This window comes from Panthera tigris, chromosome B2 (genome assembly GCF_018350195.1).
Source record: "Panthera tigris isolate Pti1 chromosome B2, P.tigris_Pti1_mat1.1, whole genome shotgun sequence".
Classification (NCBI taxonomy): domain Eukaryota; kingdom Metazoa; phylum Chordata; class Mammalia; order Carnivora; family Felidae; genus Panthera; species Panthera tigris.
The window spans coordinates 87,819,949-87,847,017 of record NC_056664.1 but is presented as its reverse complement, the minus strand read 5'-3'; the positions used below and the strand labels follow the sequence as shown (position 1 = coordinate 87,847,017).

General features: G+C 36.0%; 1 long non-coding RNA gene across 1 annotated transcript in view; it reads right to left on the bottom strand.

The window, feature by feature from the left end:
* The window catches only part of LOC122238692, a 163,628-nt gene that overhangs the window by 5,180 nt on the left and 131,379 nt on the right, over positions 1–27,069 (bottom strand). Inside the window, exons 4-5 of the long non-coding RNA XR_006217755.1 lie at positions 15,632–15,745; positions 14,393–14,496 (exon numbers count right to left, since the gene is read on the bottom strand). This is a non-coding gene — a long non-coding RNA (uncharacterized LOC122238692). The remainder of the gene's footprint in view (positions 1–14,392; positions 14,497–15,631; positions 15,746–27,069) is intronic.

Below are 27,069 nucleotides of genomic sequence, written 5' to 3'. Positions count from 1 at the left end.
TAATCTTACAATATTAAAGGTAGAAATTTCTACATTTGAGATTTGAGTTGATGAAAATGCATTTTAACAATTAATCTACTGTAAACGATTGCTAAATTCATCTATGTATGTCTATTTTTTTCTGCTATCAAATGTGACTCATTCAGAAAATGTTAAGACTTTAAGCTTTCTTTTCCCCTGGTGAATATTCCCATCCTATGAAGAAGTTATGCTTCTTATGGTTCCTATATTACACTAGTCATGCACTCATTCTGATCTTTAGAATGACCTGAAGATTTAGGAATATATCCACAAGGTTAGGAGAAAATTTAAAATGTCCTCTTGGGTTTATTTTTCCTTGTTACCCAATAAAGCTCAAAACCGGAATAAAGTAATGGTTTAAAATGAATTTTGTTTAGTTTTAAAAGCCATGTTATCTTCTCAGTCTGTTTCTTTTCTTCACTCAGTTTTATTTTGTATTTTTATATTCTCACACTCTTGGTTATCAGATATTTTTATCACTGTCTTCCTGCAACTCAAAATTATACCTATTTCTACTCCATATACAGCCAGTATTCACCTTGTTTAAAGATAAATGATCAACTTCATGTTTTAAAATTCTATTTTTTAAAAATATTTTAGTGAAATATTTTAAGGATTAAAAAAAACTGTAAAGGTCAAACCACTAAACTATTTTATTGCTTTCTTATACTTCCCACTTCAAAGGTTTTTCCATTTAAATCTAAGGTAAAATCATCTCTGGATTTATTTGCCAAAATGCTTTTCTGCAGTTTCTATAAGAAATGAAATCAGAAATGTTCATTTATATAATGAAAACTGTCATCAGATTTGCTTATTCGTTTGCTTTTATTTAGATTTAGGGGTTCAACATGTAAGAAACACTTTCTCCGTTCTTCCTACATGAATATTTGTGAATTGGCTGCCGCCAAGTAGCAGATTGTATTATAATGTATCATATTCATACCTTCAAGGCTTCTTTCATCATTAAAGGAGTCACTATCTTTAATTTTTGTAAGGGACTTTAATTATTGGTGCTTATTTCATATTTTGATTAATTTTGGCTTTTAATTTCCACTACTTGTCATGCCATGTTTTGTCATGATCTTTCAGTTGGGTGCCATTCTAATTATCATTCCAAGGATTCATTTTCTCATTTATTATTACCTCAGTCCTTTTAGCTGCTTTCAGAGGGCTAATATCAACTTTCAAGGGTAAAGTGTGAACAACAGATTGCCTTCACACGTTGATAATTTTGAAGATTTACAAACAAATTTAAAAATATGATTTCCATTAATGTGTTTCATAGAATTTGCTAAGATTTAAGTAGTATAATCCTTGAAATTTGCATTGGCAAAGTCTTAAGAAATCATATGCTGTACATCAGTAAGTACTAATAATATCTATAATTCATTTCAATTTTAAGTAATAGTAATGTAAAAAAAAATTACCAAAGCTCTTTTTTTTTATATACTATAGCATCATTTGGTTATGAAATGGTATTGACCTTTGGTTTTGAGTAGAGAAACTGTGTTATAAATTCTAACTAGTAGATGTAGCATTTTGGCATGGTAAAAATAATTAGGATTTTAGAATTAAAAGAATTAGATTTGAATCCCTACTCTGACTTATTACTACCACTTAACTGGCCTTGGAAAAGCAATATAAACTGCATTTGCTTCAGTTTACATAACTGAAAAATGGGAACAATGACCTCTAGCAAGCTTGGGGGTCCTCTTTAGGAAAAGGAATCCTAATTTATATAAGGATTATATAATTTATATAATCCTAATTTATATATAAGAGCAACTCAAATGAATGGAATGACCTAAATGTGCCATCAAATTACTTTCATACTACATATATTGACATATTAATTAACACGTGTAGGAGTTTTATCACCAGAACACTGATTTCTTTAGGCTGTTTCTTCACTGGTGACAATTTTGCTTGCTATTTCCTTTGAAACTGATAGATTTTCTTCAAGTGAGTCGGGTAGATTAAGAAGTAATTCATTATGTTGGGATGCCCTAAATATGAGTTTCTAACCACAACACTGGTACAAGAGTTTGCCCTAAAATTGCAGGAACTTGGTAAATTTACATTATTTTCATCAAAAAAGAAAAAAGAGTCCATGATGGGTTTCCAATTATATATGCTGTATTTTTGAGGACAGTACTTCCACTTTGACTTGGGATCAATAAGACATGAGCCTTCCGCTCTGAATTTTACATGTCTCACAATCAGAAGAATTTGCCCATAGATTAGATTCTGTGCCTGGACATTTCCAAACTAGTTTTTCCTCCACTCTACTGTGCACTCTACTGTACCCTACAAGCACGTATACATGCTTCTGCCTCTGGAGCCACAGGACATGGTCACAATGATGACCTGAACTCTGCATCAGCTGCTTTGTATTACCACTCTGTGTGAGCTGACACAGTGGGGATGAAGAGGATTCCTGGAAGCCATTCCTAGTCCTGGATGGCTAGCAATAATTGAAGTCCTCACACAAATGATTGCTAAACCACATAAATATATTGTATGAACCCAAATCAGTGTATTCCCAGCCCACCCTCCTCTTAGGCAGAGCTTAAAAATGCTTATAGCCATTCCAAGGCCACTCAATTTAAAGAAAAGTGCAATGAAGAAGGAGTCAGTGTAGAAAGAGATAGCAAACAAACAAACCAAATTGACTGAGTACATTGTCAGACTCCTCCCAGGGCCTCCGGAGAAGAGGAACACTCAAGTGAGCATCTGGAAGGTGAAGCTTATTAGGTGTATGTTAAATTTGCCTTTGAACTCTACCTACTGGAGGTCAGGAGAAGCTTCAGGAAGTAAAAAGGCACTATTTGGGCCAAGAAAAAATAGAGTTGAGAAATGTTTAGGAGGTAAACATAGAAGGACTTGGTGATCATCTGTAAGGTATGGAAGGCAGGAAGGCAGGCAGGCAATTGAGGAATGACCCCTAGGGCTTGAAGTTAGAAGCATTATAATGAGCAATAAGTTTTGATATGGATGGGGTAGGCTGAGGAAGACGTGGTTAGAGACATTTTGGAGCCTGTTGAAAATGTGGAAATGTCTCTGGCACGGCCAAGTAGAGATTTTTCATAACATCTGTATTAAGTTCTGAAATCAGAGGAGACCAGAGGGCTAGAGACTAGTATTTGGATGATAGACATATGTAGGTGGTAGTTAAGATCAAGAGAATGGATGAGCCCCACTTTCAACACACACACACACACACACACACACACACACCACTAAAGACAATGTACAGAGTAAGCTGAGCAATCAAACAAAGAGGGAGTCCAAGAACACTTGGTTTTAGAATGGGAGCAGAGGAAAGGAGTTGAAATCATGAAAAGGAGGGGAAATCAGAACGAGGTATGATGTGGAATTCCTGGGAATAAAGAGTTTCTAACAAGAAAAAGTGCTCAAAAGTGACAATTGAAGGTGGAAAAGCTTCAGGTGAGCTGTGAGAGCTGGGAAGCAGAGGTCATGTGATCCAGGCATACGGGAAGGAAGCTGGCCACGTGGAAGAAGCTGGGTTATTGTTAAAGAGAAATGCTAGCTTGATGAGAAGATTTCCCGTCTGTTAGGGTAGGGAATACTTGGGCATACTCACTGAGTACAGGCAAAAGATCAGCAGAGGAGAGCTTTGAAATTCAGGGGTAAACAGAAACTGCTCCCCCAGAAAGCTTTCCCTAGCATTCCATCTATTTTATGCCTTCTTTCCTTCTCCCTGCAGCATGGATCGAGTGCCCCTTCTATATGTACTATATCTTTAAATACATGAGAATATGTAGTGGATAATTATCTCTTTGTCAACATTTTCCACTAGACAACTTGGGGCCTCATTTAACTTGTCTCTAATTCCCTTTGGCTTAGAGCAATGGTTATTGAAAGAAAGCTTATGAGGAGAAAGAGACGGAAAGACACAGGCTAGAGAACAGAGAAGCAGGATCTATCAAACAGGGGGATTCTTCACAGTATTTTGAAATTAGATTGAAATGATAAGGGTGGGCTTTAAATATTGACTTGAAATTACAGGGTTAAGACCATAATGTCACTTACAATGTTTGCAGAACATTAGATCATTTTTGCTTCCAGGCATCTGACTTTACTATTTCTGGATTCTTCCCTGATGGTCCCTTTTTCTGCCCTCTTTATTTCACAGGCACATTCCTAGCATAAAGGGAGACTCTACAACAAGTGGTAGTGGTGAATTGGACCATCAGTAAAAATGTTTGGAAACATTGAAAGCTAGGATTATCTGAACATTATTTTAAAACTCTCTGGGTCACTTTGTGCCTGGAACAACAACAAAATTTTTGTGTATTGTGTTTACTGTGCTTCACAATCAAGGGCTACTTGTTTTGCCCTGAGCAGCTATTTCCTAACGTGCTGGTCACAAATTAGATAAGGTAAAAAAACTGGGGATGATATTCTACTCATCATCAATACTTTAACCCCCCAAAAGAAAAAAAGAAATAAATGCATGCCCTTTGATTGTGAATCAATAGTGTTATCTTCATTTGCAAAGGACAGCACATTAGAACATGTTGATTTAGTTTCTTATTTCTGTTGAATAAACACACAGGTCGCTAATCATCAGCTACTAAATATATTTTCCAAAGGTGAACAAAAGAAGTGGGTAATTTGATGCTTCTTAATTAAGCTCACAACACAGTTTTTTTTTATACTCTTAAAAGCATTTGTTTATGAAAGCTAAATGAGTATAGATTTCTGATGGAAAGATCCCCATCCCCCCAACACACATCAGCTGTGAGTGATTCTGGCTAGTAAATTATATGCTGTCCTCTACATTGCCTTGTAAATGACCTCAACCCTGACCTTGACACAGCAGTATTTCTAAGAGAATAATAATTTATTCTTCATGTTAGATAAACTAAGCCCATGATGGTTCTTAGCTATAATTCTGTACTATTCACTGAGAAAACTGGTCCTATATTTTCAGATAAATAATAGGTGGAGAGGGAGAGAGGGAGAAACAGAGAGAGAGAGAGAAAGACATATAAAGAGATTTAAAGAACAGAAGCATGGATGCCTTGGAGGGTGGCATGTCCAGGAGGTAGGGAAGGATAAATAGCTGTCTCAGCAGTCATCTATGTAGTGTGGCTTTATATACATGACATTTGTCTAACTTCACATGCATTAATTTTGTGTTACTAAACTCTTTATCAGACTTCAGACCTGTTTCCCATATAAAGGGATATAGATATAGATGACATAGATATAGATATAATCTTTGAGGACTTTATAAGATTATAATAATGATTAACATTCTTAGAATTTCTATACCTAAAATTAGCTTATCTGAAATGAGAATTTCACCATTGTTATACTGGCCCTTACACATTTCCATAATCATAGCTCACATTAGCTCATGTTAAAGCTTTGTTTATGTGTATGTAAACCCCTACATTAATGTTATACATTCTGAAAATTTCACCCACACAGCGCTAATTATTATTCACACATTAGTGCCTATTAGCATGGGTTTCTTTCTTCCTTTTTTTACTTTTTTTTTTCTTTTCTTTTTTTTTTTTTTTTTTGCAAATGTTTCAGCCAGCATTTGGATTTCACTTACTTGGCAGAACCAACTTGTTATCATGGTTTTCAAAGTCTGGCAGCCAGCCTAAGAAGTGACCTATTTTGCTGTCCGAATTTCCTGTCCTCCTCATCATTACAGATATAAACAGATAATCTGTTAAAATCATTGAAACTTTCTAGAAAAAAATAGCAAAATGGAACTTCAGTAGGTCTCCAGATTCTATTGTCAAAGCAATAAAGAACAACCTTTTAGCAAACTGGAGTTCATTTGATTGTGTTTGATATGCAATTATTGGTAGGAAATTCATCCATTTTTAACAATTATAGATTTTTTTAAGTCAGTCCTATTTTGTAGAAATCTTAGAAAATAAACATTTAAACATACTCAGGGGCATGACTTACTTAAATTGAATCCCAAATATAACATACATTAAGATGTAATATTGAAGTTAGCCCATATCAAGAGAGTGAGATTACTCTAAGGATTTGGACTCATATAGTAATAATGAAGTTGAGGTTAATTTTAAATATTGCATATAGCTTGCTGGGGATACAAACTTAAGAGCCAGCATTGAGCAAACAACTTTGAATTAATTACTATTTATTGAACAGTAATAAAGGGTAATCTTTTTTTTCTAAACCCTATAAATTAAATGTTTTCTTTCGGTGGTTAAAAAATATAACTCATTTTATGGAGTGAATTCCTAGAAGGAAATAATGGATTTGTAGACAACAGAAGCAGGAAAATGAACCATCACATTTTCCTATATGCTCAGCTTGGCTGGCATTAAATCTTTCAAAATCTCAGAGTTGGAAGGAATCTTAAAGGAAAAGTCAATCGAGAAAGAAAGGTAGAAGACTCATGAGTATCTCAGTCCAGAATGCTATCACAAAGTACCATAGAATGGGTGGCTTATAAATAACAGAAATTTACTTCTCACAGATCTAGAGGCTGGCAGTGTGAGATCAGTATGTCAGCATGCTGAGTTCTGGTGAGAGTCCTTTTCTAGGTTGTAGACTACCTTCTTTTCCTTGTATCCTCACATGATAGAAAGAGGGCAAGACAGCTCTTTGGGGTCCCTTTAAAAGGGCACTAATCTCATTCATGAGGACTCCACCCTCAAGACCTAATTATGTCCCAAAGGCCTCACATTGGGGATAGGATTTCAGCATATGAACTGGGGGGTGGGGGACACTAACATTCAGTCCATTGCACTGAAGAAGAGGAAGCCATTCCTTGACACTCCTTTCCCTTAATTAGTTCATTAGCTAAAAGTCAAAATCTATCTGGAAAATTCTGCTCCCTGGTCAAGCTGACCTTGAGTTGAACCCTTAGCCCACAGTTTCTGGGTTTACTCCATTGAAAATAAAATATTAAGGTTGTCTCTTCAACATACACTTGATTCTGGAACCCCTGTCCCTAGGCATTTAGTGCAGTAGCATCCCAAAGGATTAAGGTGAAAATCTCTGGGCTCCTCTGGAGGCTGGAGAGAACAGTGTGAAGCAACTAGTTCAGGGAATCCACATGTTAACTGCAGCAGGACCATCAGTATAATATGGAGGAAGTAAATCCAAAGAATAAGGGAGTAAAAGCAAAATCAAAGATAAGGTCCAGTAAGTACTCAGAGCACTAGGGAACAATAAATGGAAACTCAAAAGAAGGAACAAAGTTCACTGAGATTTGCTGGGGTTAAATAAAAACAAGATCACAATACAGAGAAGACAAAAATCAAACCAGAGCCATTGCAAAGACTGGAGATCCAACAAGCTATGAGAGCCAATGCGTTCCTAAATGGTCCTTTTGATGTGGTAACTTTGGGGGCTATTGCTAATCCTAAAGGATTTTATAGATATGGAAAGTCATTCTATAGATTTGGAGCATTTTTCTGGCTTTGTACTTCCATGACTTCTGGCTTGCCATCTCTTGGGACCTGTGGTCATCCAGAAATGTTTCCCCCTCGTCCCTTATATTTCAAGTTCTAGAGGTCCAGACTATGCATTTATTCTTCGGTTCCTAGTATACTGTTCTACAAAGTGCAAGTTCAAAATAAAAAATTGAAATTAATTGAAATATAAATAGACTGAATGGTAAATATTTCCACATCTCTGGGACTGTGTTTCATTTCATGTTGTGTTAGACTTGTCTTTGGCTATTTAATTCAATTGCTTGGGGTGTGATGGAAATGACGCCAAGGTCACAAGTTCAGTCCTTGTGTGAGCAGCTTGCTGAGCTCTATTTTGTGGCCATAGAGTCCACTGGCCAGCTGTCTTGAAAGTGCATGACACTGGCCACCAGAGAATGAGAAGAGATATGGGGGATCAGAGGAGACTCCTCACTTCTGATAACAATACAACTCAGAATGTCTGACTCATAATAAATTGGACTTTTCATAGAGGGTCTTGTTTCCTTTGGGAATTCCATTCAAAACATTATAATACTAAATACAAACTTATAATACTTTTAGAAGTCCAGGAAAGAATGAGCCACATATAGAGTTAGGCAGCACAATGGAAAGAGCAGAAAAATCAGCAGTGGGAGCCCAAGGCCTGAGCCTTCTCTATACTACTTGGGACTAATGTGATCCCTAGGACAAGTTTTTAAATCATTCTGAACTCCAGTTTCATTATGTGTAAAAACTTAACTCACAGCATTGTTAGGAGAATTAGGGGAGATAATATTACCATCATAACTAACTGCTTAGTAAATGTTAGGTGTTAGTAATAATTTAGAGTTGCAAGTAGATGGAAAAAAAATAGCTGACCACATATGAGAACAGCAGGGACCCAAGAATCAGAGTATCACAGTTGTCAAGGATTGCAATGATACATCCTATCCTGGGTTTTACAGATAAGCATTGGAGAAGCTCAAGTTTGAGTGCCTTGCTTGGTTGTCACAGATTGACAGAGCTGAGACTAGAGCTTCCATCTCCATGTCCAATCTCATTGCTCCTTCATGCTTAGCAAGAGGAGGCAGTCTGAATTCCAATGAGGAATGTAATATTTAGACACTTTAGTAAGTCCCCTACTGAACATGAAAAACACCATAACTTGGTTACTTCATTCAAACAATATTTATTGAGTGCCTACCAGATGCTGAACACTGTCCTAGGTACTGGATATTTGGGATCCATCAAGATAAATATAAAGGACACATACCAGATGATTTCTCATATGTGGAATTTATGAAACAAAACAAATGAGCAAAGGGGAAAAAAGGGAGAGAAAGAGAGAAGAAAACCAAGAAAGATTCTTTTTTTTTAATGTTTATTTTTGAGAGAGAGAGAGAAAGAGAGAGACAGAGCATGAGTCGGGGAGCGGCAGAGAGAGGGAGACACAGAATCTGAAGCAGGCTCCAGGCTCTGAGCTGTCAGCACAGAGCCCCACGTGGGGCTCGAACTCACAGACCATGAGATCGTGACCTGAGCCGACGTGAGACGCTTAGCCTACTGAGACACCCAGGTGCCCCCAAAAAACAGATTCTTAATGACAGAAAACAAACTGATGGTTACAACAGGGGTTGTAGGTAGGCGGGGGGTGGTTATATAGGTGATGAGGATTATGGAGTGCATTTATTGTGATGAGCACTGAGTGTTGCAAGCAAGTGTTGAATTACTAAATTCTACACCTGAAACTAATATTACGCTGTATGTTAACTAACTGGAATTTAAATAAAACTTAAAAAAAAGAATGTAAAACAGGCACTGTCCTTGTGAAGACAAATCTCCAGAGAACAACCACCATGTAAACAAATGAATACAATTTAGAACCGTAAAAGCCCACGGAAGGCGCTGTACAGTAAAAGAAATCCTGGAACTTCTCAAGAAGAGGTGATTGGGCGACTGCCTCAAAACAGCTATGTTATGTTATGCCAGTATTATCAGAGATTGCCTGTCAGTTATCCCTTCTCTTACATTTGCCCTTAGAAATGCCTTTCAAAGAATACTTCGAGAAAAACTTTGACTCAACATTTTAGTATGTATGGTTGCTCTGTGACCATTTGGTAGTAGAATGTGGACCTGAGATTCAAATAGAAAACAATGTTAAATTTACTTTTGTGGCTTTTTGACACCCCGAATAGCTTGGTAATAGCAGAAATTCCTACCTCTGGGGATTTTCCAAAATTAATATCCGGAAGCCTTGGTCTGCATGTCTGAATAGATAGGTTGTCCAGTGAAAAGTTATGGGACTCTATTTTTCTTCAGTGTTTATATTCTCACTTTTGAAAGGTTGTGGCGGGGCGGAATTTACAACCATCTTTGTTCACTATGTGTGTTCCACCTGCTCATGGGTCTCATTCTCCTATAGTCACTTGTAATCAGAAACCTCCATTCAGGACAACTGCCGGAAACATTGTTCTATTCCATTTGTTTGGAGACACCAATGGTCAGGTAATATTTTGTTGGTCAAAGAATAACTCTGCTACGTTGTCTCAACTTTAAAAAGTAGATTTACAAAGTTGTTGAATATTTCCTCAGGGTCACCTTCTGTGCACTACTTTTTTGTACTCTCAATCCACGCTCTTCATTGACTAGCTTCGACTGATTGACACATTCTTTGATTAAACAAGTTATCCCTTGATCAAAAATTAAAACCAAAAAAAAATAATTTGATGGATAACCTGAGTACTCATGTTAACATTCAAGAAGCAAGACTTTGTATTATATCCCAAGATTACAATGAATTAATCTAATTTGAAAAAAAAGATACATTTTCAATTTTTTTTTTTTTTATAAAATAGAGCTCCTAACCATGAATAAAAGTAATGCCCTAAGTAAAGGTGATAGTGCTCAAAGATTCCCGTTTGGTTTTTTAAGAGAGGTGAAGAAGGGGAAGGAAAAAATATTTTTCTTTATGCAACCAAAAAGATCTGCATTTTAAACAGCCTCCTCCTACCAAAAAAAAAAAAAGCCACCATCTTTAATTTCTTTAACCAAATTGAGCAGGTATCGTGGTTTTGCAGCTTTACATTAGGTTAATGTAAAGGCTGTGTTCATTTCACTTACTGTATAATTAGGATTTGAGTCCAAATCCCAGAGTGCATATGACAGGGATTTTCTTAAGGAGACTATCTGCTCTTCTCAAAATGGCCTTCTTATTTCTTGTGTTTCTAACATCAGAAAAGTGAGTATAAACAAACAATAGATGACCTTTATGAGTAAAACATCTGAGCACAGAAAGATTAATCGACCTCCATCAGCCAGTCATTAAATCAAATAGGAGCTTTTCTTGTACTTTTAAACCTCCGATTTACAGTCAGGCCAATTGTGTAAAAAGGCTGGTAATACAGTGACGCCCAATGCCACTGGGCTTTAGAAAGCTGACAGTTCCTGTAAAATAGTCATTAAACAACCTCTAGAAGAGACTCATCAGCAGATGCCCCCAGGTGAAGGAGAGAGAAAGCTGAGAGAATGAAGGAGAATCTAACATCTTAGCATGACTGAATTAAACAGAGCATATTATGCTGATTTCCAGAGTCAGCCCAGTAATTTAATTTTCAGAGCAGTTCCTTTGATTGTAGCAACCATTTTATGAAACATTAATAAAACTTTGTGTGTGTGTGTGTAACACACATCTCTTTTCCATTTAATTAAGAAAAAGTAGTCAACATATTTAAATTTGCTGACCATTAGTTCCATAAATGCCAAAAAATTTTGTTGTTGTTATTTTTGAAAAGGCAAAGGAGCAGAATAATATAGCTCCCACTGTATTATTCCCTAGTAAGCACAGAATAGGGAAAAAGAAATAAAGTACATAAAGTTATTACATGTTAGTCCATAGGATTTTACATTAAGACTCTGAGCTAAATCACTGCTATAATGTATAATCCAAATGTGATTTTGTAGCTCCTGTATAATGATGTCTACTGTGCATCCAAATTAATTGTTATAGAATACACATTGCCCTGTATACTGTTTATCAAAGATTCTAAGACAAACAGATATTCCTGGATCAAGATACCCAGTGGAAAGTTGTGTCTACTGAATTTTGTTATACATTTTAAGTAACAGCAGATTCACAGATATGAATGTTTCAAAGAAGGAAGGGACCTTAGATAATTAATATGGATGTGCCTCACTTTACAGAATATGTAGATTCCTGAAATGTGCATCATAAAACTATTTTCTTTGCAAGTTAACTTATACTTTCTCATTTATTTCCATCATAAAGCTAAAGATCCATTCTCACTGAAGTAATTTTTGGCTCAAAGACAATGATCACATTTAAGAATGAATCAACCTTTTTAAATCAGTGGCAAATTTTATATTCAAATCTAGTAATTATCCTTTGCCTGAGCTTTTTGCTATAATTCTCTCTTGTCTTTCATGACACAACCCTTATTATTTTAACTTCATTGTTAGATGCCTTGTATTCCCTACTCTACTTTATTTTTTAAAGAAATAGCCATATATAAATGATAAATAAATAAGTCAGAATATCCCTTCAAAATAACATACAAATATAAACAAGACTTTTGTTAATAAGTAGTTTAAAAAAAAACAGCCTACATTGTCAGTCCCCGCAAGAACATGAGTAATGTCACAGCTAAGGCAGCTCTGGAGGACATTAGGGTCCCAGAGACCTGGGTTTACTGCAGGTGCTGCAGATGACTGAAGACCTCTCCGGGTCACTTAGCCTCTCTGGGACTTGGTTTCCTCATCATTAAAATGAAAAGGCCACACTAAAGGTTTTTTTGTTTTTTTTTTCTTCTCCCATCATTATACCTCTGGGATCCTAATAAAAGTGTTCTCTCTATGTAGACCTAGTTAGTACTTTCTATGGTTCTTGACATACTTATTAACAATAATGTCCTTATTAAACTTTTGACAGTCTCACCTCATAGTAAGATGGACACCACCAAAAAGACCATGGCCACATGTTATTATATACAAGAGAGCCATTCCCCAAATTGTGTGTGTTTAATGGTTATTCCTATATTTGTTTTCCGTATTTTTATGTTGATGGGTTTTCCAAGTTCTTCTATTAAACTATAAAATATCTATAATTATTTCTGTTCTGAGTTCACAATTTGGAACTTGATGTTTGTGTCTATATTTGGGATTCAAAACAATACCCAGTTTTCAAGCATAGCATTCAAGTGTTTTTGGAGATCACTATTGTGTATAAAAGTCTGCAAAGGAGTGTCAGAATTTGCTTCATCTCATTATACCAAACATATTAATTAACTCTTTAAGTTCTATATTCTTACACAATGAATAATCTGTTGGTAAATCATAAAGATTCACATTTAAGCCCATAACTAAGGCATTTGCTCATCACCAACTCTAAAATACCCATAAGATTAAGCACCACACATTCAGGGAAGGAAGGAAATAGAAGATAGTTGTTTAACAGACTTTCATCTGGGAAAGATTTTATTAAGAGCCTCTTTCCTATACGCCAAGATATGAATGCTTGAGTATAATTCAATTTTATACAAAAGAAAATTCCACTCAAATCTAAAGATAGAATATTTCTATTTCAAGTTACTTTCCACTGAATTACTGAGAAGAATTGAAAGATAGCAATCCGAAGTCCTAAATGTATGAAATAAGTCTTCAAATGGGAAATAACATTTGCAAATTCTTGGGGCCATGGATGGCAGGGGAGTAAGGCCAACTGTTCAGTGTGTTAAGGTTAATTCCATGGTGTGCAGCAGGAATACAGTCATCTTGTATTGCCACACTGGTGGCAAACCGGGTTGGTGTGTGTGGTCATTTTCCTGGGATTCTCTTAAAAGGGAAGCACGGTGTAGAACCCCAAATGCCAGCCCTAAGTTACACAATCTACTGGGCTACACTTTTTTCAAAAGTTTAATCTCCATTGTTAGTCCTGTGAAGAACAGCCCTGCCCTCTCTATTTTCTTACAGAGCTGCTTTTGATGGAAAACTTTGTGGATGTTTGTGATATTGCTCAGAGCCCATTGGCAGATGAGCATCTCTTGCTGTGGCCTCCATCATTATTTGCCTGTCTTGTCTATTAACGAGCACTATCATCCCATCGTGGGATGACAGCTGCAACACGTACTCAGGCGCAATAAACAGCTAAATGAGGCGCACAGCAATTTCACTTGTCACCAGCGCCCTCGGCACGACTGGCTGCACAGCTTGATGCATAAATTCATGAGGCTGTTGCATATGATGGAGTATGCTTGGCTGAAAGAGGTGATGGATAGCAGGGCAGCTAAAAATGGCCATCACCTTGACTCTGTCAGGACATTTTTTAAAACTACCCCATCAGCTTTCTTGTATTCAATGCACTATCATAGCACTGAAGACTCTAAGGTACTGATTTGATACTTTTCTTCAATAAAGACTTTTGGAGAGTTTTCTCTAAAAGGAGGTGCCATGTACTGAGGTGGGTACATTTATTCATCATTAGCTCTGATGCTGCTAAATTAAGTTATGTGCAAGAGTAGAAGTTACTACTGCATAAAAAAATCTCAGAAATCAATTTAAGTCTTAAATAATGTGGGGAAACAACATGAGTTTTTGAAAACACTTCCAAATCATATGGTAGAGTGGTGGATTGGCTAGCCTGAGATTTGAAGAATTTGAAAGTATGGCATGAGAATATTCAAACACATAGACTCCAGAGATAGAACTTGTGTACAACTCGTTACAACATTGAATAATATTTCAGGGCACATGATTACAGCAGCATTGGCAATGCATTTCCTAGTTAATATACAAAACACAAGCAAGGATTAATACTTTACAAGAGTACTTCCATCAAGAAGTGCTGGACTGGAGACTTTAAAAATAACCAATAATACAATGCATTCATTTCTCTAAAAATACCCCTGTAACCTCTTACTTACTCAGCTGCCTGAATTTAAGCCAGAACTCCAACCACCATAGGCAAGGCCCTGGGTGTCCCACTGGAATGGGCTATACATCCTCCATCTATGTTAGTGGAAGTCATCTAAGGAAGACAAATATAAAGGCAACAAAATCAATGAGGCAGTTTCCTGCAAAGCTTTATGCATTAATCTCTATCACACAGAGATATATACACACACCAGTATAAGGGAAGGAAGTCACTTGTTCTCTAATAAAAGAGAAAACCTTTGATAATAAGCAATTAATAAAGTTGTCATGATTAGTTATGCAACTATGAATCAACATGTGCAGTAAAAATGACCACTTTCTATAGACAAAAAATATCTATGATTCAATCATAGTGAAAACAGTCATTAATATGGGTGATTATGAGTGACCCTTATAGCTACTTTGCTTCTCTTCCTTTTGTAATAAAGTAAGAGTTGTCTTCAACTCAGCAAGAGTTACTCTAACAATTTAGACACATATGCACTAGATCAGAGAGTAAATTTATTAGCTATTACCCTTTTTGTTCTTAACTTCCCATATTCAAACCCATGTTTCCCAAATCGCCTAAATTTAGCAAAGTTATTTTGAAAAGAAAGCTGGAGAAAGGTAAAATATATGAGAGATAATGTTCTTACTAATGTGAATCCAAAGTACCATACCAAATGTTAAAAAGAAATTTCCAAATACATAGGAGGAAAATACTTTGGAATTGTTTGAGAGGCAGGGACCTTTTAAGAAGACAATTACATGGCATGGTATCTGGTGATATCCTTAACATATTGCCCTAATTGGCAATCATCTGACTAATCTCAGGACTAGGTGGATTTGATGTAAGTAAGGAGGCATGAGTATTGGCCATTGGTGGGTAGGAGCAGTTGAAGAGGAGAAATTTTGACGAAGTTGGGAAGATTAAGAAAATTCCCTATCAGTAAGACTGCAATTAGAAGTCATTGTGAACTAATAAGGATAAAGATAACAACAGGTATTGTAGGCCTTCTTTATGCCAAGCATTGCAAGACTTGGATAAGGATGAGGTAAATGAGACACTACACTCAGGTTACACAATTTAAAGGCATGCTGAGAAAAGGTCAATCATAAAGATAAATGGTAATTTAATACAATATATTTAACACAGAAATTATTGCAAAATATTCACGATTGTATGAATTTTATCATTGCATAGAAATTACTACAAACTTAGTGGCTTAAACATCCATTTATTTTCTCACAGTTTCTGTGGGTCAGAAGTCGGTGACGGCATGGCTACTGCATGGCTGGGTCTGCTCAGGATCTTACAAGGCTGAAATCAAACTTTAGCTCATGATTCCCTTCCACTCTTGTTCCTGTTAATAGCAGAATAGAGATCTTTGTGGTTGTAGGACTTGTCATTGTTGCCTAGTCAGTTTCATACCTTGTGGCTGTTCCTCAGTCCTTTTCTGTGACTCCTTGCTTCTTCAAATGCAGTGGTGGCAAGGTGAATCCTTCCTACCTTCAGATCTCCCTTATACCTTCTCCCTTCCTCTTTTGCTATCAGCCAGAGAAAGCTCTCTGCTTTTTAAGGGTTTGTGCGATTGGATCAGGCTCACCCAGATAATCTTCCTACCTTAAGATCAACTGTGACCTAACATAGTAACATAACATAACATAAAACATAACATAACATAACATAACATAACATAACATAACATAACATAACAACATAACATAACCATAAGAGTGATAGTACATCACTCATCTTGTTTACAGGTTCTGAGGATTAGCAAAGGAAATTTCTGGGGTGCTATTTTATTTTATTTTTTATTTTTTTGAAAAATTTTTTATGTTTATTTATTTTTGAGAGAGAGAGGGAGCACAAGAAGGTAAGGGGCAGAGAGAGGGGGAGACAGAGAATCCAAAGCAGGCTCCAGGCTCTGAGCTGTCAGCACAGAGCCGGACCCGGGGCTTGAACTCATGAACATGAGATCATGACCTGGGCTGAAGTAGGATGTTCAACCAACTGAGCCACCCCTGTGCCCCTGGGGTGCTATTTTAGATTCTGCCTACTACAAAGATGAACAAAGTCTCAAAATCTTAAAGATTATATTTAACCCTGCACCTGCACAACCCTGACTCACTTCCTTACCCAACCCAAACATGTTTCTGATAAAACTTTTCTTTTTACAAAAACAGTCTATGAGTCATAAATTGCCAATTTGATTTTAATATTAAGATATCTTTTGATTGGGGCCACCTCCCCTTTATTTTTATACCCATGCTAAGTGCCTCAATGACCCCATATCAGTTTCAGCCCTTCATGTTCCACCTCCACCTTTTCATTTGCTACAGTCTTGGAAGCAGTTTTCTCTGCAACCTTGTAGTGTGAAGACTGGCGTGACCAGTCCCTATCACTAATGGGGACGCTCAGAGAAGAAAAGCAATTTGCTCACATTCATATAGGTATTAAAAAACAGAGCTGGGATCCTAACTCAGATTCATCTGACTCCAGAAACACTGTTGTGAATTCATTCATGGGGCTTACTAGGAGGGATTGATGAGTACAGGCTATGTCAGAGACCCAGAATCATGGATTCAGAAGGATTTTACCCAGCATTCACACCTTATTGATTTAAATTATTAAAAATTTGTAAGCCTCAGGTTGAGATAATAAGATCTACTTTTTATAGGTTTTGGAAGGAGTGAGTGACAAGACTATAAATTCTTTAAGGTTAAAGACATCTTCTTTGATGTTGTATATAACTATCACACAATAATTTTGTGAATAAATTAATATTGAAGGAATGAGTGAGATGAAACAATATAAAAACTCTATGATTGGAGTGCCTGGGTGGCTCAGTTGGTTAAGCATCCAACTCTTGATTTCTACTCAGGTCATGACCTCATGGTTCGTGAAATTGAGCGCTGTGTGGGGCTCTGCACTGATAGTACAGAGCCTGCATGGGATTCTTTCCCTCTCTTTCAGCCACTCCCCTGCTCATGTGTGCTCTCTGTCTCTCTCTCAAAATAAATAAATAAATAAAATAAACAAATAAAAGAAAAAAACCTAAAAATTCTGTGATCTATGAAGTACCATACAAGTATGATATGCCTTCTATAGAAACATTAGATGTTTGTTAGGGAAATATCCAATTTCTAAGATGTTTTATGGAGTTGTCTCTTATGATCAGTTTCCTCAATATAATAATTAGTAGAAACCAAAGGCCTAGATTATAATATTAGACACACAGTGGTCTAAAGGTGGTCTCTGATGCTCCTTCAATTGGTGACACAAAACCGAGCAATGTGGTGACTAGAACTGGCTGTAATAATTGTAAACCACAAAATTCCTCAATGGCAAATTAGTTTTTATTTATCAGAATGTAGATTATGTTGCACAGTGGCTATTGGTTAGGAACCAATCACTGACCACCCAATTAGTTCAATCAAGGAAAGAAAGAGAGGAAGAAAAGATGTCCAGAGGCAGGAAGAGAGGGACAGAGAGGAAGAGGGATGGGGTAAAGGGAGAGAAGAAGGAAAGAAATAAAAATGAAGAGAGAAAGAGTGGGGGAAGAAAGAAAGAAAGAAAGAAAGAAAGAAAGAAAGAAAGAAGAAAGAAAGAAAGGAAAGAAAGAAAGAAAGAGAAAGAAAGGGAAAAAAGAAAGAGGGAGGAAAGGAGGGAAGGAGGGAGGGAGGGATGGAAGGGAGGGAGGGAGGAAGGAAGGAAGATTTTTTTTTCTTCGATAACCCAGATAATTAGATAGCATATTCTGAAATTATTAAACCAACTCCATAATTTAGACTTTAAAATCATTTGCATTTATTGAACAAATGTCTCAAGAACATTTTTATGTTGATGAAGTATGTCTTCTTGTTTTGGAAAAAAAATTTAAAAAGGCAATCTAACCTAAATGAACATCAGCCAAAGCAGAGTGAAAAATGTTGGAGAGGAATCAGGAGCTCTGAGCACATTTTATACTTGACTCTCTTGGCTAGGGTAGGGCTCAGCAGTAGTGTGCTCCAGATGATAGATTGGAGCTATACTTGGCTCTTTATGGATTTGGCTGATATCTGGCTGTCCAGAAACCCTTTCTTCCTCTAAATTGCCTTCAAATTCAAGAGAAAATGCAAATACCTATTTTTAGCCCCAAATTAACTCAATGCAATTGGTTTCTAATATCCTTGTTATGCTCTCTTCTGTTTATCTGTTGTATTATCTAGCAATATATATAGCCATATATTTAAAATATGAAACAAATTATATTTACCTCAAACTTTTATTAATTATGTAGTTTAAATCCATGGATATGCAAATAATAGATTCAGGATGCTAAACATAGTAAAGAAGCTGTAACTTATATTTATTTATGCATATATGTTTATAAGCAATATCCTTTTCCATTCTTTAATTTCATTCCCTCTCTTTTTCCTTACATATTGACAATGATGCATTCATTATATGGCATCATTTTTATATAAGAATACCACATAGACTATACATATGTGTTGTTTCTAAGTATGATGGCTTGAGTTAACATTTTTCTATTAATGTCCTGCCTTAACTTGTCTTTCTTTTTTACTTTATTATCTTGTCTTTTGATTAATCTTTTTTTTCCTTATACTACACACACAACAATGAGTGTTTCTATTTTAGAGCAACAGAGCTAGTCTATCAGAACCTAATCCAGATCCCATTTCACAGTGACAAAATGACTAAATAGTCACCTTGGTATGTTCCAGAATGAGAGTGCAAATTTAATAATCCTGATCATAACCTCTTTCCTTAGCTTCAACATTATAGATCTGATCATGTCATGCCCCTGCCTAAAACAATTCAATGACTTCACTGTGTCTTTAGGATAAGGATAGGCTATGAACATGGCTTCCAGAGCACATCAGGTCTGGCCCAGCTCCTGCCTCGCTGCCTGCCATCGTCCTGATTGCTCTCTACCCTTTAGCTATGCTTGATTTCTCCCTTTTCCACCCATGTGGACTAAATATTTATATGGGTTAATTCAAAACTCAAAAATAACTTTGTAAATCAGATGCTAACATTATTCCTTTGTACAAGTAAAGACACTTGTAGGCACAGAGAAGCTAAAAAACTTGCCAAGGATATAGAGATAAGAAACCACAGAACTAGAATCTTGACCCACAGATCAGCATTTAAGTACTCCTGGAAATTTCTATAAAGAAAGCCTATTTTGTTGTTGTTTTATTTGGTCTAATTACTTGGCAAAGCATCTTCGGAAAAAGAAGAATAATTAACCACTTTCTATGTAATGTTAATGTATCAGTCTTCCAATTACCTTCTCTAAGAACTTACTTCTTCTCACTTAGACCTAGTTTGATGTGGATTTCTTGTAAATAATTCCTAATAGAGACCAATCTCTCAAATATCATTAATGAATTTGACATCTTTTCAACATGTATATTCTCAAATTATTCATTAGTTTGTATAGTATTTTTGAGACTTGATGATATTGATTACTTTGTACAGAATTTTGAGACATTATGACTATGGTGATCAATGTTTCTGGCAAATGTTCATCTACAGCAAATCCAAATTAAAAGATTTCCTTCTAAAAGGCTATTTGCCCAGAGATAACTCTTTCAAATAGGCAGGAAAATGTCAAGTAAGATTGGTTTGTCACTTTAATATTATAATAGTAAATGACAATTCCTGAGATATGACAGGGAAGATAACTATGGTACTTTTATAATAAAGTATTAATCCTGATTCCTTCCTCCATTGACAATGATATTGAATACTTATTAATGAATTCTTTACTATTCACTGGTAGGGAGCATTTTTAGTGAAAGGTACTTGGACTTTGAAATTTATAAGTCTTGCTCTATCGATTACTAGCTGTGTTCCCCAGGGCAAGTTAAACTTTCTTAACTCCAATTTCCTCATTTATAAAATGGATGATTTTACTTGCCACGTAGGTTTTGTGGATTAAATGAGATAGGAAGTAAAATGTGTAGCACTACATTGGCATATATTAGAGGTTATATACCTAATACTGACTTTAATTTTGATCCTTCTCTAAAATAGATTGTCCAGAATATCTTGACAGTGGTCATTTCTTGTTAAAAAGTTACTCTAATCCTCAGTATTGCTCCCAATTATTCTAATCATACAAAGTAAGAAGTGACATCATGGCATGGAGATTTATGGGTGAAATGAACACTCTGATCACATTATTTTAGAATCTAAATTTCCCTTAAATGATTATAGATCAGATTTGCTCAAAATAAACTTGAGTATTTCTTGTTTGATACAAAATAGAATTAGCCGACTTAACTTTCGGTTTGATAAATATGGCTGAAATAAAAAATATAGAGTCTAATAAAGACAAATATAAACTAGAATGTCAGTGATTAATTGGGATGTTTAAAAATGTATGTACATTAGATAACAGATGGTTAAAATGCTTTGATTTAGGGATAGAATTTTGGTACGTACATGAATATGTGGCACTATTAGACACATACAAAAATATAAAAAGAAAGGACATTTCAGAAAGGAATCTGAGTTTATATGGAAATAAATTATAAATCTGGAAGAAATGTTGTTAAAGATTATTGGAAGATGAGTTTAAAGGTTAATAATCTAGCCAATATATGAGTAACAGTTAAAACTTCAATTCTCCTGGAATCTATCCCAATATCTCATACACTTTAAATGATTAATAAGTAATGCATAACAAACAAATGAAGAAATGAATGAATACGTTTACAAAAATGATATTCTCATTCTTGGCATATATTTCATTCCTCTCTCATCCAGGTGACAAGATTTTGTAATTCAAGACTCAACAAAAAAGAAGTATTATTAAGCTATAATTTCTAAACCAGTACATTTTACTATACAAAAGTAACCGCTAAGGTAGGTATACAAAAAGAACCACTAAGGAAGACTACGGTAGATTCAAATCTTAAACCAGAATCATGTATTAAATAAAACTCTCTTTTAGTTAGTGGCATAACAATGTCCCACTCACTGTGAAAATCTGAGTTAGCATCTATTCTACTTCTTACAATGAGATTTTTTTTTTAATCAAGAAAAGTTGGTGTTTGAATCTATAATATCAAAGCCACATCTTTACTAATGCTCAGCTACAATCTAGATTCAGACTCATGCAGTATACTCTTAATTCAACCCACTTTCTTATTTCTCCTATTTTTTTTAAAGTTTATTTATTTTGGGGAGAGAGAGAGACAGAGAGAGAGAGAGAGAGAGAGAGAGAGAGAGAGAGAATGAATGGGGGAGGGGCAGAGAGAGGAAAAGAGAGACAGAATCCCAACAGGCTCCACAGTGTCAGCATGGAGCCCAATTCGGGGCTGAAACTTACAGACCATGAGATTATGACCTGAGCTGAAGTCAGACGCTTAACAAACAGCCGCCCAGGTGCTCTTCCCAGTCAATTTTTACAGGTCTATACCGGTCATTTCATTGCCTTGTTCAGAATTCCTTATTTATTACTTTTTGCTAAATTTGTGTTCTTTGAACAGTTTGTAGGGGTCTTTTGAGAAGCCTCAGGGTCTCCAGGAGTAGGGAGGACGAGAGATTGACAGTATACTGCAGGCAGGAGCCTAGGTCTCTAACCAACTTCAAACAGAGAAGCACTACTTTTATCTGTTCCATAGATGAGGCTTCTATTTAGATTTTATTTGATGAAAGCCTGAAAACTGTGAAAACTAGTGGTCTATCTACAGTCTCAACTCCCATTCAAGCTCCAGTCATGGTCCAATAAATGACAGCACACCTGTCCAGATCTGTATTACACCATACTTTTCTGTGTTTGTTTCCCCCACACCAGATCACTCATGGCTTTGGCCATGGGTTGTGTGTGTCATGCTCTTCTGTCCTTGAATTGTCCTCCAGTTTCTTCTTGTTGAATTCCAAGTACCCTTCAGGGCTCCTCCTTCTTATCCTTGAAACATTCCTCTTTCAATTCTTTGGAATCTCAATCGCTCATTTTTGAATCTCTATAACAGCTATAGCATATTTTGCTTGTGTACTTGAATACATGTTTACTCATCTATGAGACTGTAAGCTCTTTGATGTCAAGAACGACAATAAATTCAAGTTTTCATATTACATGCTCATATTTAGCCCATTTTCTAAAACTTAAGTATACTGTTCATTTCTTAGATCAACTTTATTTAATTATTTAAAAAAATCTGTACCATTATAGCTGATGCTGAGCATTTGACACATAATTTTTAAAATGGTATTTAAATGAATATGGCTAGAATTGATCTTACCAGTCAAAACTCAAGTGTGCCAAAACCAGTACTCCTGGTTTTAAAGATGTGGAAACTGAAGGAGTAGGAGATTAAATTTTATATATATATATATATATATTTTTTTTTTTTTTTTCACTTCACACAATGGATCTAGAGAATGAAAATGGTGTACCATTTTCTCCACTTAACCCACTAGGGAATGCTTATTTCACCTAGACTTTTCTTTTTTTAGTTTTCTTCAGAATGTTCCTGATAACCTCTGCTTAAACTTCCTTGAAAAGTTTTCTCCCTTTCCTCACTGTGTGAGCACCTTACATTTTGTGGCGATATAGTCTATATTTGGATAAGCCATACATATTTAGTTCTTTTTAATCTTACCTCACATCAGCCCTTCCAGTCCCTCAATCATTTTTGTAGCTCTCTCTGAATTCACTCTGGTATGATGACATCCTTCTGGTACTGAAGTTTTCATAAATGGACACACTTGTCTGACTCATGATGTGTTATCTCTGCATGTGCTGCCCAAACAGTTTTTATAAACCACTATATCATCCTGTGCAATCTCATACTAATTTTCTGTAACTATCACTCCCAGGTCTCATTCAACATTACCATTTTCCAAGTACAGTAGCTCCATTTCCCTGATTATCTGTGAATTTTTCATCCAAGATGCATTACTTTACATTTTTCAAAGCCTAATCTTATTTTGATATTTCCTACTCAAAGCTGTAACCTCTCTATATTCATAAACATATTTTCAGTTATAGCTGGTGCTCACAAGCCACCCAAATTTTATGAAATTTATAAATTTAAGATTCAGCTATCCTTTGTAATTATTAGTCTTAAATCAAGTTATATTATACAGACTCTTGCCATTTTTCTTTCTCTCTCCCCCAAAAGAAAATTAATACATGTCTTAGGTAGTGTTACCACTTAGTCTTTTGTCAGGTTATTTTACCTTTTGCTTATATGTTTTCATACAGATGACTGACACATTACACATTTCCCAGCCTCTTGGGGTTAGTTTTCTAAGTCACATTTTCAATATAACATATTAAAATACACATCCAGTTACGTATTGTCTCCTATGTTGCACACAAACTATTTTCTTTCCATTGTTTTACTAGAGCTTGAAAGCTGGAATTCAGGAATGTATTATACTTAAGTTACTCTTTCAGATCAAATGAAATAGTTGTCCCCCACACCCCTGTTTATGAATAGAGAGAAATGCTTCTTTTTAGGACTTATATCTTTATTCATCTTAGTCGGACACACGAAGCTTCAAAATTCCTTCCCTACTTCCTTCCAACATGTTCCTACCCATAGATTTTGCTGAGGGAAGGGGGCTCAGGTGATCCCTTAAGCATAAAATGGACTCCATGCTGCTGTTTAGACCTGCAGTGAATATCTGACACAAAGGTAACCTATCTGGAGGCCTACCAGGTCGTCTGATGCAAGAATTCTGTCTATACGTGGATATAGTTGTGCAACATAGATTAATATTTTTCTATATCTGCAAAGGTAATAGAAGTATTGTTATTAAGATTTTATTAGTAGAGGAATTGAGAGATAAAGAGTTTGAATGGCTTGTTTAATTTTACACAAACCTATCAGTGGGAGGAATCCACCAGGAATCCAGTATTGGTAACTGCAGGAAAGCTCAGAGTTAACCCAATACTGGATTTCCACTGACTACAGAAAGTCTCTCTCCTACACATGCCTTTTAAAGCCGAAGCTTGGGGCCACCCAGAACTGTAGCTTGCTGGTAGCTGCAGCACTAACTCACATCATGGATTTTTTTTTTCTTGTTCTCAGAGGATTACCATTACTATCTTGCAAGGTCATTCCTCTATTCAAGAGGATGTTGTCTATATTTTATCTGGAGTTTTTAGATATTTTGTAGTGGGAAACTTTCAGGGCATCTAATCTGCCATTTGCCAGGAGAAAAAGACTGCAGTGACTTCATTTATCTGTCTGTATCCTCGACCTGGAATGTGTTTGAGAATGCCTATGCCTTGCATCCCTTCTGCCAAATGATGCCTGCAGGAAAAAGGTGGCAATGAATATATTTTTAAGCAACTTAACAGATGAATTGATTCATCACTCATTAATTGACTAAAATAATAGATTGATAACAATTGATTCAAACCTCTGCCTATTGAGCATGGCTGTCTGATAGAGCTATCTTCCAAGGAACAGATGGAACCCAGAAATAGGCAGAGCACCTCTGTAATAATGACCTACATCCTGGGTCATAGAATCCTTTGCCTATCTAAGGAAATCAAGGAATTCTTTTCAAAGATAAATGTACATATACACATAATGTATTTGACCTATGATTTCATTAAGTTTTTGGAAGCTCGTCCACAGACCCCCAGGTATGTGTGGCACAGCCAAGATTTACCCTATGGAATCTGAATAATTTTGTAGCTACTGGTATCATTATCTCCGGACAAATGGCCACATCTCTGTTTTCCACAGTCACTTAAAATTACCCAGCTGTCACTGCAACATTAGTTTCAAAGTCACAGACAAAAATGTCTGATGGTCTCTGCTTGTGCTACACACCTAAAACACTAGATGCCAGACAGCTGGGAAGGTTAAGAGCTACCTCTTCTAAGCTTCTGTTAGAGACCCTACCTCCCATTTACTTTGGGGTGTTCTTCCAGAGAGGAAGGATGTTTGGATCTGGGTGGTTAAAATAACAAATAATCATTGAATCCTCATAAACAAAAGCAGAAAAACAAAATTCTGGCTAAGTTGAAAAAAATTAACTGCATTTCACTATTCCAGTCCAGTGTTAATGTGTTTCAATACTTCCTTCATTTTCTCCCCTACTTAAATTTTTTATCATTGTTTTATCTTCAGTTTTGTTTTGCTCCTCTCACTTAGCATCAATATTATACAATAAACAGAAAACTATAAACTCCATAATTATAGTTATGTTATAAGGGCATCTGGGTGGTCGATTAGATGTCAGACTCTCGGTTTCAGATCAGGTGATGACCTCACAGTTTCATGAGTTCGAGCCCTGCATCAGGCTCTGTGCTAGTGACCCAGAGCCTACTTGGGATTCTCTCTCTCTCCCTCTCTCTGCCCCTCAACCTCTCACACTATCTCTGTCTCTCTCAAAAATAAATAAACTTGAGGGGTGCCTGGGTGGCTCGGTCAGTTGAGCGTCAGACTTCAGCTTAGGTCATGATCTCAGGGTTGGTGAGTTTGAGCCCCGCGTTGGGCTCTGTGCTGACAGCTCAGAGCCTAGAGCCTGGATCCTGCTTTAGATTCTGTGTCTTCCTCTCTCTCTGCCCCTCCCCCACCCACACTCTGTCTCTCTGTCTTGCCAAAATAAATAAACGTTAAAAAAATTAAAAATAGGGGTTCCTGGCTTGCTCAGTCCATTAAGCGTCCAACTGAGGCTCGGGTCGTGATCTCATGGTTTGTGGGTTGGAGCCCCTCCTGGAGCCTGCTTTGGATTCTGTGCCCCTCCTTCTCTGCCTTCTCTCTCTGCCCCTTCCCCGCTTACACTCTGTTTTTCTCTGTCTCTCAAAAAATAAATAAATGCTAAGAAAATTTTTTAAAAATTAAAAATAAATAAATGAGCTTTAAAAAATTCATAGTTATGTTATGTATTTATTTTGCTATCTGTGTATTTATCTAACCAGCAAAAAATTTGTCCATCTTTTCTTGGAACAAAAATATTAATAGCATTTATGTCTAGATAATACAATTTCAATTGTTAATCAGTGTTCTATGGCTTCTAAGAGTGTGTTCTAAGATTTTTTTTTTTTACAAAAAGAAATTCAGTAAATGTAGTAAAATAAATCATATCAGTTTCCTTATTTCAATATTTTCTATCACATGGTATTTATAATCATAATTTTTAGTTGTAGCATAATTTCCATTGCATAATTGAGAGAAGTTGTATTAGCTACTACCTTTTCTTTTACTGTCATAACAATGTATTTGTTTTCTGTTTTTGGATTACTTTCCAAAATAATTTCCATAAATGCAGTTATTGGCTCAAAGGTTGCAAATGTTATTACTCTCAATAGACATTGCCAAACTGCTTTCCAAAATCTTATACCAATTGATAATGCCACCAACAGAGAATGAAAGGTAATAATTTCATGACCTGCTTATTTACATTTGTAATATAATTTAAATTTTCTGATAACTTAATGCAAAAAAATGGCAATAAATTTTTGTTTTACTTTTCCTGGCCCTGATTATCTGAGCAAGGTTTAAAAGTTCCATATTTGTTTACAAACTTTTGCATCACCTTGTATTTTCTATTTTGTGCACTTTCTGTCCTATGCGTATTCTCAAGTGTTATACATCCTTAAGTATAGTGTACCATTGAGTACTTTATTACATAACCATCCATTATGTTTACAAACAGAGAGTCATGTATTATACTCGTCTGCATTAAGCACATGTA